General features: G+C 39.3%; 1 long non-coding RNA gene across 1 annotated transcript; it reads left to right on the top strand.

The window, feature by feature from the left end:
* The first annotated feature begins 1,833 nt into the window (after window positions 1-1,833).
* On the top strand, window positions 1,834-13,419 carry LOC144304872 (uncharacterized). Its single transcript, XR_013371865.1, has 3 exons — window positions 1,834-1,869; window positions 4,276-4,360; window positions 5,068-13,419. It is a non-coding gene; the product is annotated as an uncharacterized LOC144304872 (long non-coding RNA).
* Window positions 13,420-16,405: the final 2,986 nt, after the last annotated feature.

Genomic DNA, 16,405 nt, shown 5'->3' on the forward strand with positions numbered 1-16,405 from the left:
GTGCTCGCTCCACTGGTGGTTTTCAGCGGAAGAATAAAAATAAGGGGCTTTAAGAAAATAAAACCAGTCATTAAAAATGGCTTTCCCAATAAATAAAAAAATAAATAAAAATGGCTTTCCCAAAAAATAAAAAATAAATAAATAAAAATAAAAATGGCTTTCCCAAAAAATAAGTAAAAATAAAAATAAAAATGGCTTTCCAAATAAGTAAGTAAGTAAGTAAGTAAATAAATAAATAGCTTTCCCCTTATGAGGTAACTGGAGTTGTCAGATTGCTAAAGACGGGCTGTAGGACTTGCTGGCGGGAGTGGGGAGCGGGACCTCGGTGTTGAAGGGGTACAGGCCCGGGCTGGAAGGACGGCCACGCGCTGGGACGACCCGGGGGGGGGCGGGGGGGCGGCTGCGCCAGTGTGGGTGCGCTCCGTGCGCTGCAACGGCAAATCTCATGTTGTGTACGTTTAACCACAGTAATAAAAATAATAATGATAATGATAATAATGATGATGATGATGGTGATGGTGATGGTAACGAATGGCTTTCCTAAGGAAGACAGAGGGGTTATTCTCGGCAGGGTCGTAGGGAATGACCTCACACGGGAGCCCTGAGAGTCCGGAACTGTGTGCTCACACGCAGTGTAGACAAAACAGAGCAGAAATTGCTGGTGGAGGGAGAGTCCTCAGCTCACGGCTTGGGGGACCCGGGGGCCTTGCGGGCGGAGAGCAGGCCTGTGTCTCCTGGCCCCCGCGAGGCCTGCCAGCCGGGGTCGGGCGGGGGCGCCCAGGCGCGCGGATAGGTGCTCCCAGGTGCGCCCGGGTGCGTCCAGGCGCGCGGACAGGTGCTCCCAGGTGCGCCCAGGTGCGTCCAGGCGCGCGGACAGGTGCTCCCAGGTGCGTCCAGGCGCGCGGACAGGTGCGCCCAGGTGCGTCCAGGCGCGCGGACAGGTGCTCCCAGGTGCGTCCAGGCGCGTGGACAGGTGCGCCCAGGTGTGCCCAGGCGTGCGGACAGGTGCTCCCAGGTGCGTCCAGGCGCGCGGACAGGTGCTCCCAGGTGCGTCCAGGCGCGTGGACAGGTGCTCCCAGGTGTGCCCAGGCGCGCGGACAGGTGCTCCCAGGTGCGTCCAGGCGCGTGGACAGGTGCTCCCAGGTGCGCCCAGGTGCGCCGCCGCAGCCCTGACCCCCCGCGGGCCCGGGCGACGGTGGAGTTAGAGAGCCCGAGGCGCGCACCTCCGTGACTCACCCGAAGCCTTGGCTTTTCTGTTTTGCAGGCGCGGGCAGCAGGTGCGTGGGCGGCGGAGGCCCCGCGCGCTCGGCGCCCCCGGCCCCCGGCCCCGCCCCCGCCCCCGCCGCCGGGCCGCCCCCCGCCCCCGGGCCCCGCCGCCGCCGCCGCGGAGGAGGAGGAGCGCGCCCGCCCGGGCCCGGGCCTCCGCGGGAGCCGCCGCAGGCCGCCGCCCGCCGCCTCTGCCCCCGCTCCCGAGGCCGCGGGAGGAAGCCTTCGGGGCCCGGTGCAGACGGCGTCCCCGCGGGCCCGAGCGGAGCTCGCGGTGGGGCCCCCGGGACGCCCGGCACACGGGACCGCCTCGGGCCGAGGGGGCGCGGTGCACGCGGCGGCGGCCCGGGGGAGCTGGCGGGGGCCGCGGGACCACGTGCAGGGCCCCGGTACCCCGCCCCCGCCCCGAGGCGGGCTGCTCGGGGCCCGGGCGGCGGCCCCGCGGGAGGAGGCGGAGGGCGCAGCAGCCGGCGGCGCTGGGGCCGGCCGTGCGCGCCAGGCACCCGGTTTCTCCAGGCTCCTGTCTAATGTAACTGTCACGGAAGGTTCTCCAGTGACTTTGGAAGTGGAAGTTACAGGATTTCCCGAGCCTACACTGACCTGGTGGGTAGCCTATAATGACAAGTCATACACGCATTGAACCACCGAGCAACCATTCTGGGTGCGCTGACTTAAAGCTGGGGGGGGGGGGGGGCAGCTGATTAACGTTGTGCAGCACTGCAGCCCTCAGGACTCACCCCAGCCCCCGGCCCCCCTGCAGGCGCTCAGGCCTAACACCCGCCAGCAACGAAAGGAACCCGTAAAATCATGACTTAACCAACTCCGAAAGCACTGTAGCTTAGCTGTGCTCTTGTGCGGCTCCTTTTCCTCTTTTTTCTTTCTGGTATTAGTTTAACATTCCACATTTCTGAAGATTGTGGGTTGAAATTCTTTCCTATTGCTTATTTCCACGTAAGCATGACATTTTCTTAGTCTAACCTCCCATATTCAATTAAAACGCAAAAGAATCGGGTTCCCCCCCCCCATTTCTTTTTGCCTATTTCATCTTTTCCCTCTTCCCAACAGAGTCACCCATCATTTTTGTAATATTTGTGTTTATTTCACTAAGATTTCTTTCTATAAATGTCTTCAGTGTGAGAGAGGGAATAAAAATATTTCTTTCACAGTTGCTCCCAGTGACAGGTAATAAACCCATTTTTGAAAGGTGGTGTAATAACTGAGCCGTGAACAATAGGATTTCCCTCTGGAGACATCATTATTTTTTAGCATATTTGTTTTAATAGAAAGTAAACTGAAGAATACAGGTTATGAATCACTGTTTTAAAAGTAGTTCTCGCTTTCTCGATTACATGGGTTTTTTCTAAACATTTAGATATTTTTCACCTGTAAGTAGATTTATCTGAGAACAAAGTTATAAATATATGAGACTGAATTCATACTCCTAAACTAAGTAAAATAGCATTTATTTATCACAATATTTCAGTAGACACTAAATTAAGAGTTTCAACTCCTGCGTGTGCCCACTGATGATACTTGAAGTGTGAGTTGGTTAACTAAAGAATCTATGAGAAAACTCGGGTCTCTCAGATTATTATTTAATATTATTAAAATTATATTATTATTAAAAGATTCTGCATTTGTGCTACCGTGCAGCCATTTGTGCTTTTGTTTTATTATATTGTTTTTACAATTGCATGGTTTTTTATAGATCAGAAATTTCATATTTATGAATTTAGAAAATATTTTACTCATTATTAAATACCAGTTCACCCCAAAGAAAAACGTTGTCTGCAGTATTTCTTGGTTTTGTCCACACAACAAATAACTTGGCTAGTATTTATTGTTGAAGAATCATCACCATATTGTGAAAAAATATCTTGCTTTTGGATTTACGATGATTTTGCTCAATTATCACCTAGCAAGCTCTTAGAATCCTACATTCTTTGGACTCCCATGAAAATGCAAAATTATCACATAGGCAATGGGAATAGAAAATTATTCAGGTTTGTTACCACTCCTTAGGTGAAGGAACACGGGTATAAATAAACAAGAATCAAGAATATACAAAATAAATTATTTGCTTTCTAAAAAGAGGCAGCTAAGTACTCATGTTCATAGGAAACTTTTAGAAACATGTCATCAACAGTAATAATCCAATTACATAAATGCCTTTTGTAATTAGAAGTCATTTTTCTTCTAATGAAATTAATTCATAAAAATTAAATGAACTCATTTCACTAGGAAATGTGTAAGTAGCTTCCTCTAAAACAACGTATTGGAATTCTCACATGGATCTTGTGGGGTGAATATGATGGGATGGATGAGCCTAACTCCAATATGGACTCCCAGAAGTCACAGCTGCTGTTCCATAGTGGCTGAAAGAATGACACAAGCCAAACAGAGGGGTGCCATTTCACACTGTAGGTAATTGTTGCCATAAGCAAATGGTGGCCCTCTGTGACCAGGTGATCTGGGTTTGTGTGTGTGTGTGTGTGTGTGTTTTGTTTGTTTGTTTGTTTGTTTAGAGAGGGAGAGAGAGGGGTGAGGGAATACAGAGGGAAACAGAGAATCCTGAGCAGGCTCCAGGCCCTGTGCAGAGTCCCACATCGGGCTCAATCTCATGACCCTGAGATCATGAACTGAGCCAAAATCAGGAGACCAACACTTAACCAACTGACCCAGGCAGGCACCCTGTTCTGGGATTTTTTTTAGGAGTAGGATATCTGAATTTTCACATGCAATATTCCAACTGTTAAATGTTGTCAAAAAAAATTCAATTTTTTTGAAAATACAGTCTGACCCAATCAAGCATTTCTCTGGCCACAAGTCTCCAACCTCTGCTTGAAGATTGAACAGCCCCATTGGAATCTGTGGTAGCTGTAAAGTTCCTGCTAACACTAGAAAGAGAATATCGCAGTGGTAATGGGCTTGTTTGCAATGGTTTTTAGAACTTGGAAATGATGTGAATATACAGTGATCCTGACTTTCAAAACTGACTCTCTGCTTCAGGTACAAGAAGGGCCAGAAATTGTCTGCAGATGGGCACTTACAGGTTTTACACAAGGAGACAAGACATTCGGTGTTCATTCCAAAGGTATGTGAGGCAGACGCAGGCCTCTATGTGGCTCGGGCCCAAAACTCTAGTGGCATTCTCTCTTCCAATGTCATCCTCCACGTGACAGGTAACCACAGGCCGCCAATCACAAGAATAAACTGGATAACACTGTGTGTCATCTATATCAGTGTGTCCCTAATGTACTGGGTACTCACACAGTGACTGCGGGGTTGGCACCCCCAGACATCATTCTCACGAGCCTAAAGAATGACACCAGAGTTGTTTATTTTCCTGCATCTCCCACATCTTCCTGCATCTCTCTTCCAAGTCTACCCCAACTCTGGCCATTTTGTTTGTTTGGCTAGTACGCTGCTCAGTGAAATAATCACATTTTCTTTAGCGTTTCAGTATACTTGAGGAGCCTGGTAAATTATTAGTAGAGGATACGCATACATTTTTGTATTCTAGAAAGAGATGTGTTCAATATAAAGCCCAGCAAAATCACACTATATTTAGTCCCTCCACATGTAAGAGCATGTACATCAAGGCTCACATCGGCGGAGAGATGTGAGTTAAATTTCAAATCCAATTGCTTGATAATGTGTTTTTAATTGTACTCATAAACATCTCTTTGTAGAATAACAGTAGAAATATTGAAGTGAAGCTGCCATTTACCTTATTGCATAAGCTGCCCTTTCTTTGTGTTTCATGTCTTGATCTCATTTGTTGAAATACATTCTATGTAGTTTCAACCTACCCAACCCTCCTAAGTCTGAGGAGGCCACTGTAGATGATCATTCCTCATGCTGATCTCACGGGGTTTCACAATGGAGAATAGATGTGCTGTCAACTTCAGATGGAGTTTCAAAGTTCTAGCAGCGGTGCACGTCATAGAGCAAAACAGAGCACAAGCTGTAGATGGACCAACATAATTCCTGCTGTGCCACTGTCACGTTTTGAGCAACCTTCGTCCTGCATCTTATCTTGATTCTGCTGCTGACCATTTTTTACAGCGTGTGGTAAAGACAACTCAATGCCTCAGTTTCCCATTTGGAAAAATGGGTTCATCATCTACCTCTCGGGCAATTGAGAGTTTTCATGTCTTATAAAGATTTGGAAAATGGAAAGCATCCTATGAAGGCTGAGAGGGATTACATCGTTTGATGCGATTTATCGTTACACTGCTTTCTGCCCACTATTCTTGTTCAGATGCTGTTTCTTTAGAATATTAAAGGAGTGGTATTTATTAGTCTGTGATTTCCAACCTTTCTCAGGTGGGAAGATGATGTTTTATGAATTGGGGTTTAAATTGCTTTCTAATTTCTTAACACTACGTCTTTTTCAAAGACTTGAAATTGAAACTAGAAGGATGCACTTAGTATTATCTAAGGGGAAAAAGTGTGTAATAAGACAAAATAAGGTGAATTCTATCCTTTTCTTATAATTATCACTGTAATATTGAAGAATGTTCTATGCATTTCTGAAATATATTATTTAGAAAGCAGACTTTTTTTGGTTCCTTTAAAAAATAAACATAAATGAGAGAAGCATTTGTTTTTAAGTTTTAAACATAGCCTTGTCATGGTAGGGCAAAATCTTTAGTTGAAAGCATAATTTATTATAGATTTTTGATGAAGGGAAGAAATTCATTATGTTGCTGCGAGACTGTCTAGAATATAAAAATATTTAAGTAATATATTCAAGTTAATATTAAAAAGTTACTGAATGTTATCTGAATATATGAAATGTGTGTTTGAGTAAAGTTAACGTATTTTTTCTGTGTACCATTTTAATTAAACAATTAAATCTCTTAATTTCCTTCCAATTTTGACAGAAACCTATTTAAAGTTTATGTACATGATGTCCTAGGAAACTCATAGTCTCTTAAGTTTCCTATCCTTTTTGTCCATTTTCACATATTTAACATATTTGCCTAATTGCTATTTCCATGTAGAAACTAAATAGTAAAATCTATTCATGTCCAAAGAGGGCAGGCAGGCAAAACGAGGTATCAAGTTCTTTTCCCACTCTCTCTTTTTTGTTAATTTAGTAAGACCTCCCTTCCCACTTTGTCAACTTCGTTGAATTTGTGGCTTCAGGTTGTTAGGGCATGGGGGTTGCTTGTTTGCTTTACATGTTGCCAGTTAAAGGCTAATCCTTTGGGATCTATCCATCTAAATAGATGGATAGTTATCTCTATCCATCCATGGCATATGACTAAATAAGGTATAAACCCCTGATATATTTGATGCATATACCAAATATAATATGTATTTGACATATATGTCAAATATATGTATATACACACATGTATGTACACACACCTGGAGCTCAAATATTGGGAAAAAGCATTGTGCTGATATTTAAGATACAGTTCAGCTATCTATATATCAGTCTATCTGTCCATCCAAACATCCATCCATCTATCTATCTGGTTATCTCTCCATCCATTTTCATACCTACCTACCTATCTAGCTACCAATTCTTTTGGATTATCAGTTGACTATCTAGTGATTTCCACAGTAGTGAAGAGTAATTAGCTATTCAGTTATTCTTCTAGTTGTATTTTTATCCCAAAGACTTAAGTGTGATTTTCCTTTTACTAGGATTTCTGCCTTGACCAAAGAATTCTCCTTAAAAAAGTATGAACTAAAATTATTTATTAAAAATAAAAACCTAGGAAATTCAAATGATGTCTTTATATATAGTTTATGCCCATTTCTTCTACAGAAAATTCTGGACAGTTAATAATATTAAAAAAATTCTCAACAAGAAAATGTGAATGACAAAGAAGATTAGAAGGAACATGTACTTGACACCTTGAAGAAACACAACACAAAATGTGTTTTAAGCTTCCTTAAAGGCAAAATCATTGAGCTTTCCAGTTCTGAATATTTTATAAAAAGTATATAAATATTTGGCAGTAAAAATTTTTTTCACGCTCAATTCCAAGAGAAATTTACTGCAGGAACCCTTCCATTCAAATCTCTCTGTATTCTAAAATATCTAAAACCTTCGGAAAAAGAAGCAGTAAATGATTGGTTATTTCATTCAGTAATGCTAACCATCACTTATAATCAAGATGCAGCCTTAAAGCAGATTATTGCAAGAACCTTCTAACCACTTGACTCAGGTTTAAATTTCTTCAAGTGATACACAAAGCCCTTTAGTACCTGGCCTCCCCTTCCCAATCTCTGTTCCATCCCTTCTGATCCCCCCAGAAAGTGAAATTTTACTTCAGGTTTTTAACTTCTCATGTTCTTTCTTCTCTCCAGTCCTTTCTTCCTAGAACTCCCTTACTATAGTCTAACCTATCTTTATGTGGCTTAACTCCTGCATATCCTCCTTGGTCTGTTTGAGACACACCTTCTCCCAGGAAGCCTTCTGATCCATCAAGTCCAGTGTAGATGTTCCTGCCATGTGTGTTGTCAACACCTGAGCTGCCCATGTCATGTCCCTTGATACATAGAATTGAAATTGCATGTTTGAACATCTGTCTCCTCTGGCTAGAATGTGAGATATTTGTCGGCCAGCTCTGTGACAGCCCTGTTCATCATTATACTCCCAGCACCTAAGACATAGTCATACCCAAAAATATTTTTTGAATTGTTGTTAGAGGTAAGCAAAGATAAATCTAGCTTGTTTTTTTCTTTCTTTTTCTGGAGAGAGGGGGTGGGAGAATGTTAAAAAAGAAAAGATGTATTTGTTACCTGATTATTCCTTCTTATTATGGATGTTGGCCAATCAGAATCAGTTTCTAGTCATGAAGTCATTGTAGGCATACTACAACGACTATGTCCAAAATGCCAAGCCAGAATGTATGTACGTCTTCAGAACACTACACAAATTATCAGTATTTTATTATAGTAATCAATAATCTCAGTTATCTGGTTGTGTACAGAGCTTATTTGCAAGGAGCATTTCATTCATATGTGTAAATATTAAAAAAGCCAAATCCAAGAATTTAGATTTTGATTTCCAAATGAACAAAGGAAAAAATATTGCATCTTGTTCCACTTGTTTTGTTTTTATTTATGACGGTTCCCTACTAGAAATCGCCATCTGAAGCTTTTGACATTCCTGTTGTACGTACATTATTTTAAGTGTGTCCATGAAATAAGTTATTTGAAACAAGATAAACTATATCCTCCTAGTATGCTCTGATATTGTGCATGTCAATGCATATGCCAAAGCATGACAGACTGTTTTCCATTAGCAGAATCTTGAACTGTATCAAAGAGCCAAAAGATTTGCATTCACTAAATGAAACAGTGTCCTGCTTAAAGCAACAACAATTCATTTTCTCTACTCTCATTACATGAGATGAGATTTGAATGTTATCAGCTGTGTATGAATTCAGCCTTAAAATGGAAAGCACAAAGCTGCTAATTTGGCTTTTACCCATGAATCCCCACATCACTGCTCCTTATGTTGGTGAGAGTTTATAGAGCATCATCAACCCAAGAAGCAGTGGTGAAGGTTGGATGCATGACATTCCTCCAGATGAACAAATTCTTGATCCTGGAGTTTGAGTGTTTGGCCACATAGCAATTTCTGCTGTTTAATGGCAGTTTCATTTGTATAAGCCAGGACCTGGCAAATCCAATTCTTTGGATTCTCCTTTTTATATCATAAAATTAACACCCCATTTTCCCAAAAGGACAAAGGAATACAAAGAGTTGTATAGACAAGAATGTTGGTGTGCATATATTTCTAATTAGCACAATAAAGACTGGCTGAAATAGAAATATATTTTAACCACAGAAATAGCTGGAAAACATTTATCCAACCTGAGTTTTCTTTAAACCAGAGCAATAATAGTTACATATTTTGACGTTTTCAATCTGTATTCAGATGGCTCCCTGCTATGGCTTTTCCCATTTAGGACCCACTTAAATATCAATACTTGTGAAATAACTGCTCCAGACCTAGCTAATGAAATAAACTTTTCCCTTTGACATTCAACAACTGTTCTTTTCCAAGAACCTTATTGATCCAAACAACTACAAAATGGTATTTTTATCTCCTGTTAGCATTAAAAATAATATAATGAAATCTTTTGAAGATAAAAATTCAAAGGATGAAATAAAAAGAAACATAATTTATTCATGGTGAATAGTCTCCAACCCATATTATTCTCATGACGCCAGAGAGCCTTTCTTTGCAATAAGTATAATTCAAACCCACATGCAAACAAGCTATTGGCAAACAGGGCCACTGGAAATGGAGACAAAAGTAGGAAACCAGTTACCTGGCAGGATCGGAAAGGCTAAAATAAATGCCCATCTGCTCCAAAGTGTCTTCTCTTGCAGCCATTGCCACATCAACTCCCAGAGGCCTACCTTTGATTACAGTTAATGTAGCTCCAGAAGATGCCTCTTGAAATGAATATTTATCATTTCTATTACTCTCAAAGGAGTAATAGAATTTCTCATCATATCCTGATCTCAGTTATCAGATTAAATAAGAAAAAAAATAAATTCTTGTGAGGAAATGGGATATGCACTAATCTGGAAGAGTTGTATGCTATGTTCCACTAAGTGTTGCAGAATGTAGGACAGGAAGGGGAAAATAGCCAAACATCAGGGTGATGTGTCAGCTGTGGGTTTCATCCTCCCTCTCACTGTGAATTTCCCATAGATTCAGGAAATGAATGCATGTGGGGAGCCTCTGGGAGGGAGTGAGAGCCCGCAATAAAATGTGTCTGCATGACATTTTTTGTTACCCAAGTAGAGGACTGGACTGGACTGAATAGCGTCAGGGTGGCCCTAAACCCAGTGACTTGTGTTCTTATAAGAAGACCATAACAGACATGGAGGCAAAGGAGACACACAGGAAAAGGCCATGTGATAAAAGAAACAGAGATTGTTGGCATTGTCAGCTTCTGCAAGCTATGCAACACCAGATATTATAACATAAGGAACAAGAAGAGACACTAAACTATTCTTCCCCCAGAGACTTCAGAGAGTTCATGTTTCTGCTGATGCCTTGATTTTGGGCTTCTAACCCTCAGAACTGAGAAAGAATAAATTTCTGTTGTTTTAAGCAACCCAGTGTATGGTTCTTCGTCATAGTAGCATCAGGAAACCAACACAAGGACCATGTTCTAGAAAAGTCCAGTTAAGTCTTTCTTTGGTAAAAAAAAAAAAAAAAAAAAAAAAAAAAAAAAAAGGAAAGACGAAGGGAAGCCATGGTTAGAAATGTGAACCAAAGGATGAAGGTGCGGTATGACACAGTGTAAAGAAGAGAGTTCAATAGATGGTACTACTAACACCTAAATATTAGGATATATATGACCCTAAAGAGCACTATCAATCAATTAGATCCAATTTATATACACATTCTTCTTAAGCTCACAGGGAGCATTCACCAAGATAGACCATATTCTTGCCCATAGGACACACCTTACTTAAATTTAAAAGAATAGTAACCATACAAAGCATGTTCTCAGATCAGAACAGGATTAAACATCAGAAAGATAGCTAGAAAATATTCACAAATATTTGGAAACTAAACAGTACACTTCTAAATAGCACATGGGTCAAAAATAAAACTGAAGAGAAATTTTTAAATATTTTGGAATATACAAAAATACCTCAATACTGACGACTGTTAAATATTAAAAGCCTAATGAGGGAATGCTATAAGAAACTCCAAGCCCACAAATTTGATAAGTGAGATGAGATGTATCAATTCCTTGAAAAATATAAACTACCAAAGCTCACAGAAGCAGAAATAGCCTGAATCACCCAATATCTATTTAAGCTATTGAATCAATAATTAGTAAACTTCCAAAAAAGAAAGTTCTATGTGCAGATGGTTTCACTGGTAAACCTACCAAATATTTATGGAAGGAATAATACCAATTCACCACAATCTCTTCAAGAAATAGAAGTAGAATACTTAAAACTCATTCCATGAGATCAGAATTGCTCTTCTACTAAAACCAGGTAAAGATATTAAAAGAAAGGAAAACTATAGTCAATATCTCTCATGAATATAGTCATGAACATTCCCCACACAGTACAAACAAGTCAAGTACGACAATGCAGAAGTCAAATTATATGCACCAGTGGGATTTGTCCCAGGTATGCAAGGCTGGTCCAATATTCAAAAATCAATCAGTGCAATCCACCACATCTACAGGCAAGAGAAATCACATGCTATGTCAACTGATTCAGGAATAACATTTGACAAAATTCAGCACGTGTTCATAATGACTTAAAAAAACTCTCAAAACTAGCAAGAGAAGAAATTTCCTCAACTTGATAAAGATCATCTACAAAAATCCTGTAATTAACATCATACTTAATGGCAAGAGACTGGACATTTTGCCCCTAAGATTGGGAAGAATGTAAGAAGGTCTTCTCACAACTCTTACTCAACATTGTACTGAAAGTCCTAGCTAGTGAATAAGACAGGAAAAGAAAATAAAAGTTTCGCAGTTTGGAAAAGAAGAAATAAAACTATCTTTATTTGCAGACAGCATCATTTTCTATGTAGAAAAATCCCAATGAATCTACCAAAAACTCTTGGAACCAATTAGTGAGCATCGCAAGTTTATCAGAAGCAGGTCTGCAACAACTACATCTGGGAAAAAGGCAGGGAGTTAGCAACAAATGAATCACAGTGAATCAAGCATTTTCAGAGGTAGGGATAAGGGCAGGCAACATAAATTTGTCCCTTTTCCATAAATTTGTTACATCATGGATATTTGTCATCTACTTGCAATATTTCACACTTGATTTTTCCTGCAGCTTTCTATGATATTTTGGGGATTTCAAAAGAGATAAATTATTTGAAGAAGATGATGCTCACCAGAGCAAGGGGATACTTGATGTGGAACATAAATAAAATTTGATCATTTGCTGGCTGTTGTCATTATCAACAAACCAAAGGAGAAAAATTAGAAAGACATTGTAATTATACCATTGTAGAGCTTAGCTTTCTTCAACAACAGCAATTTTAATATTAGAAGAAAAAGAACCCTTTTAGCCTCTGACATCAAATCCCAGAGTGGACGATTTATTAGCTGGTACTCCGCTACACTGCAAGAGTGAAGGTATCTTTCATGGATTAGTACTTTCCTATCAGCAAGGGTGAGCTCATACTGCTAGTATATTTTTAAGACTTTTTGATGGAACCCAGAGCTAAAATATGTCAGACATTGTGTTATACCTTTAAAAGTAATCAGTTCTATAAAATCATATCTTGGTCTACTAATTAATTGAGGGATAGAATACAAATGACTACTTTGGCACCTACATTAATCGGAAACTTCAATGAAACTAATCCTTTTGTATTTTCTAAATGTTAACTGTAAGTGCTTTCTTTATTTCCATGTTCTTGAAGGTGACTTTTGGTCATATAAAACAGAATGGTATTATACTTTATCACTTAAAAGAAAACCAGCTGATGTTCCACAAAGCCAAGTACTGAAATTGTATTTTATCAAAAGCTTTGTAAAGATAACTATATAAACAATGAAGTACTGTTAAGATCCCATCCACAACTTAGAAATGGATATTCAAGCAGAGAACTCATTGTAGTTGTTGTTCAAACCTATGGCAACACATTATATATTTGAACAAATATTAATTTACTATTACAATTAAAAATGTATCATGGAAAGTGTACATGTGCAAGTCAGGACCACAGTCTGAGCTACAGGGCCTAGTTTTCTTGGCATATGAGTCCCATTCTGTGCTCTGACATCTAACCTATCTAGCCCATCCGTCACAGGGAACATATCTCACAGGGAACCTTAGAATTAGGAATATCTATATGGTTTCTTTTGATGTGAGAAATTATCACTGATTGTCTCAAACACAGTTATATAGCACAGCATGTCACATGTCATTGTGAATTAATAAAAACCGTTTCAAGTGTTTTCACCACACAAGTGGGGTGTGTGTGTGTGTGTGTGTGTGTGTGTATGTACACCTACTTGTTAGTATGAGTTCTTATCTGTATGAATTAGGTAATATATAAAGTGCCCAGGTGATGCATGATGTAATGAGCTTAAAAAAAAAAAAAAACACTTCATGTTGATAGAACCAGTACTATGACCAACTGATGACCAAGAGTTAATGAAGAAACAGACTTTTCTTTTTTTAGCATGGAATAATACAGACAAGTATTTATATGCATCCTATAAGATAAAATACTCAGCCCAAATCCAGTTTTATAAATGTATAATTAAAAACTTGTGTATTTCAAACAGCATTCCCAGATAGTGGATCAAAACAGGAAAATACTATTCAGATCTGTATATACATCTATCAACTTCAAATATAAATCCACTTACATTCCTCATAGGTAGCAGTCCTAAAAGAGTTATTTCTAAATAGAACTTACAGGTGACTTTTATTTAAATGTACTATCATAAATCATGCTCAAGAAGCTGCTGTTGGGTTTTTTTTTAGTCCATTGGCTACTGTATTTGAATTTTCCATGTGAAGTACTGAATATGGTCTTTAAAGGTGGATTTCTCTAGCTTATTTCTTAAAGTTCTTAAAGCATATGTGATTATTTCAAGAACCAATGTTTTGTGTGTTCATTTCTTTTTTACTGCTAATGGTTTATGCATGTGGATAATGAAATGTGTATTATGTCTAGTAAGTACTTAGAAACAATAGAATTTGCTTACCTGTTTCTTTGCTCTACTGGGAGCTCCTTAAAATATAATGCAACATTAAATTTCTGTAGAAGTAATACATTTAATCTGATTATTTCATTCAGCCTCTTGCAGATAAGGGATGTTTATCCTTGTATAAATATTGTCTCACAAATGTTTTTAATTAATGCAATTGCTCAATTCAAGAGGAAAAATCATCATGGTGTTTAATATTTGATAGGGAATGTATTCCTATTTAACATCCCATTGTAGAATAGTGATCTGCTTTATAACATGACAGTAATCAAAGCAAGTGAAGACAGTTTTCTAAGTCAAATTTACTGATTTCTCACAAGCAAATACTCTGAGAGTGATAGAGTCCTGTTTGAAAATGAATTCGGATTTAGGCATCACATGTTTAATTACACAGTTTTGATGATGTGTGGGATTTAGACAACGCCACCAAGAACTCTGCAAAAGGGGTACCTGAAAGGTAGTGAACTTCTATGTTCCAAACTGAGAATGTTGCCCTACTAAGTCTCTCAGGGCCACAGCAGGCCAGGCATATTATAAAGTGCTTATCTGTTTGAAAATATGCCAGAGGTTTATTCTGAATGGGAAAAAGATATGCTCTTTATTTAAAAGTCCTTTGGGCAAAAAAATCAGAAACCACTTGCAGTTACACCCAGAATTATATGCCCCATCAATGAACATCACCTTTCTCTATGGAAAAGCACTAGCTATTGAATTCATTTCTCCTATACTTTCTTGCCATGTCATTGATTTTAAGGAGAAAATGTTTAGGAGAGATGTAATAATAGCAAGTTTGCTTTGCCAGGCATTAAGTCACTAATTTATGCTGCATAGATAATTTATTCCAATGGTCACATTAAATATTTTACAGGTTCATGAAATTCACTGAAATGGAATTCCATGTCAGACACAAACAGGACATATTATTTAACACAATATACAGGTGATATGGTAAGGACAAGACGACAAACAGTAACTATAACAATATTATGTAATGACAAATGGGATGAAGGATGGGAACCATTGTGGTGCTGAAGGGGAAATGCAAACCCATTTACAATCGTGTGTTAGTGTTCTTCTCTGGGGTGTTGGGTTCTTTATTTTTTTTTTTTAAAGTATCCTCCTCCTTCTTTCTCTGTTCTCTTTTGAAATAAACATACACATATGCATGCACATCCATATGTACCTAGAAAACTCATATATGAATGCATCTAGTTGTATCTCTGTCCATAATGGTTGTCCTCAGAAAGTCTTACAAAGACTCCCTGCAAAAAAAACAACAAAAACAAACAAAAACAAGCAAACAAAACAACAACAACAACAACAAAAACAAAGACTTGCTGCAGGAAGTCATCCCAGGCCTCCTCAGAGTCTCCATATGACCATTCCACCAGGACCGACCCTGAGAATCCTTGGGCTAGCTTCAGGGAAGTTTCCTCCAGGTTAGTATGCAGACACTGTGATAAAAACCTCTCAGATTTAGCATGTGTGAGCCAATCTGCAAAATTTCAGATTGATAGAAAAAAGGAACATTTCTTCATTGTGTATTTACATTTGGCTGCCACCAACCCTTTTATACCTTATTTTCTTTAAGTAAAGAGTTAATATAAAGTACGAGAAAAGTATCGTTCACAACTGCTATGGAACTACATATCCTAAAACATAAGCTGCTGTAAGTCAACTGCTTGATTTTATCTGCTGTCTTTTAAAGTCTTGCTACAGAGAACCAGCCGCAGCAGCATCACCTGGGAGCTTATTGAAAACGAAGAACCTCAGATTCTGTCCACACCTACTGAAACAGAAACTGCAATTTAGCAAGATTCTCAAGTCATTTTTATGCATATCAATGTTCGAGAAACACTGTTTTAGAAAATACCTTGGGTTTTAAAGAGTTCAAACCTTGAATGCAATAATCTCATACTGGTTACATCTGTGCTCCAAATTTGTAAGATTCAAAATGAAGAATTCAACATTGGTTTCCATAGAAACACTGGGGTAGATTGACAGATTTCTATAGAAGAAATAGTAAAAGAAGTTAAGAGTGATACCGCTCTGAGAGTGGTTGAGTCATGTTTGAAAATGACTTCAGATTATGTATCACATGTTTAATCAGAAAATTTTGATGACGTGTAGGATTTAGGCAATGCCACCATGAACTCTGCAAAACCAGAAGGTACCAGAAGAATAAAAAAAAAAAAAACAACTATATTCCAAACCCATAGTGCTGCTCAACCAAGTCTGATAGGGCCATAGCAGGTCAGGCATATTATAATGGCTTAGTGCTTGTCTGTTTGAAAATATGCCAAAGGTTTATTCAGAATAGAAAAAATATTCTCTTTATTTAGAACTCCTTGTGCGTGTGTGTGTGGGGGGAGGGGATCAGAAACTACTTGCTGTTAGACTCAGACTTCTATGTCCCACCAATGAGCATAAAT

The sequence above is a fragment of the Canis aureus genome, chromosome 34 (genome assembly GCF_053574225.1).
Source record: "Canis aureus isolate CA01 chromosome 34, VMU_Caureus_v.1.0, whole genome shotgun sequence".
Lineage (NCBI taxonomy): Eukaryota > Metazoa > Chordata > Mammalia > Carnivora > Canidae > Canis > Canis aureus.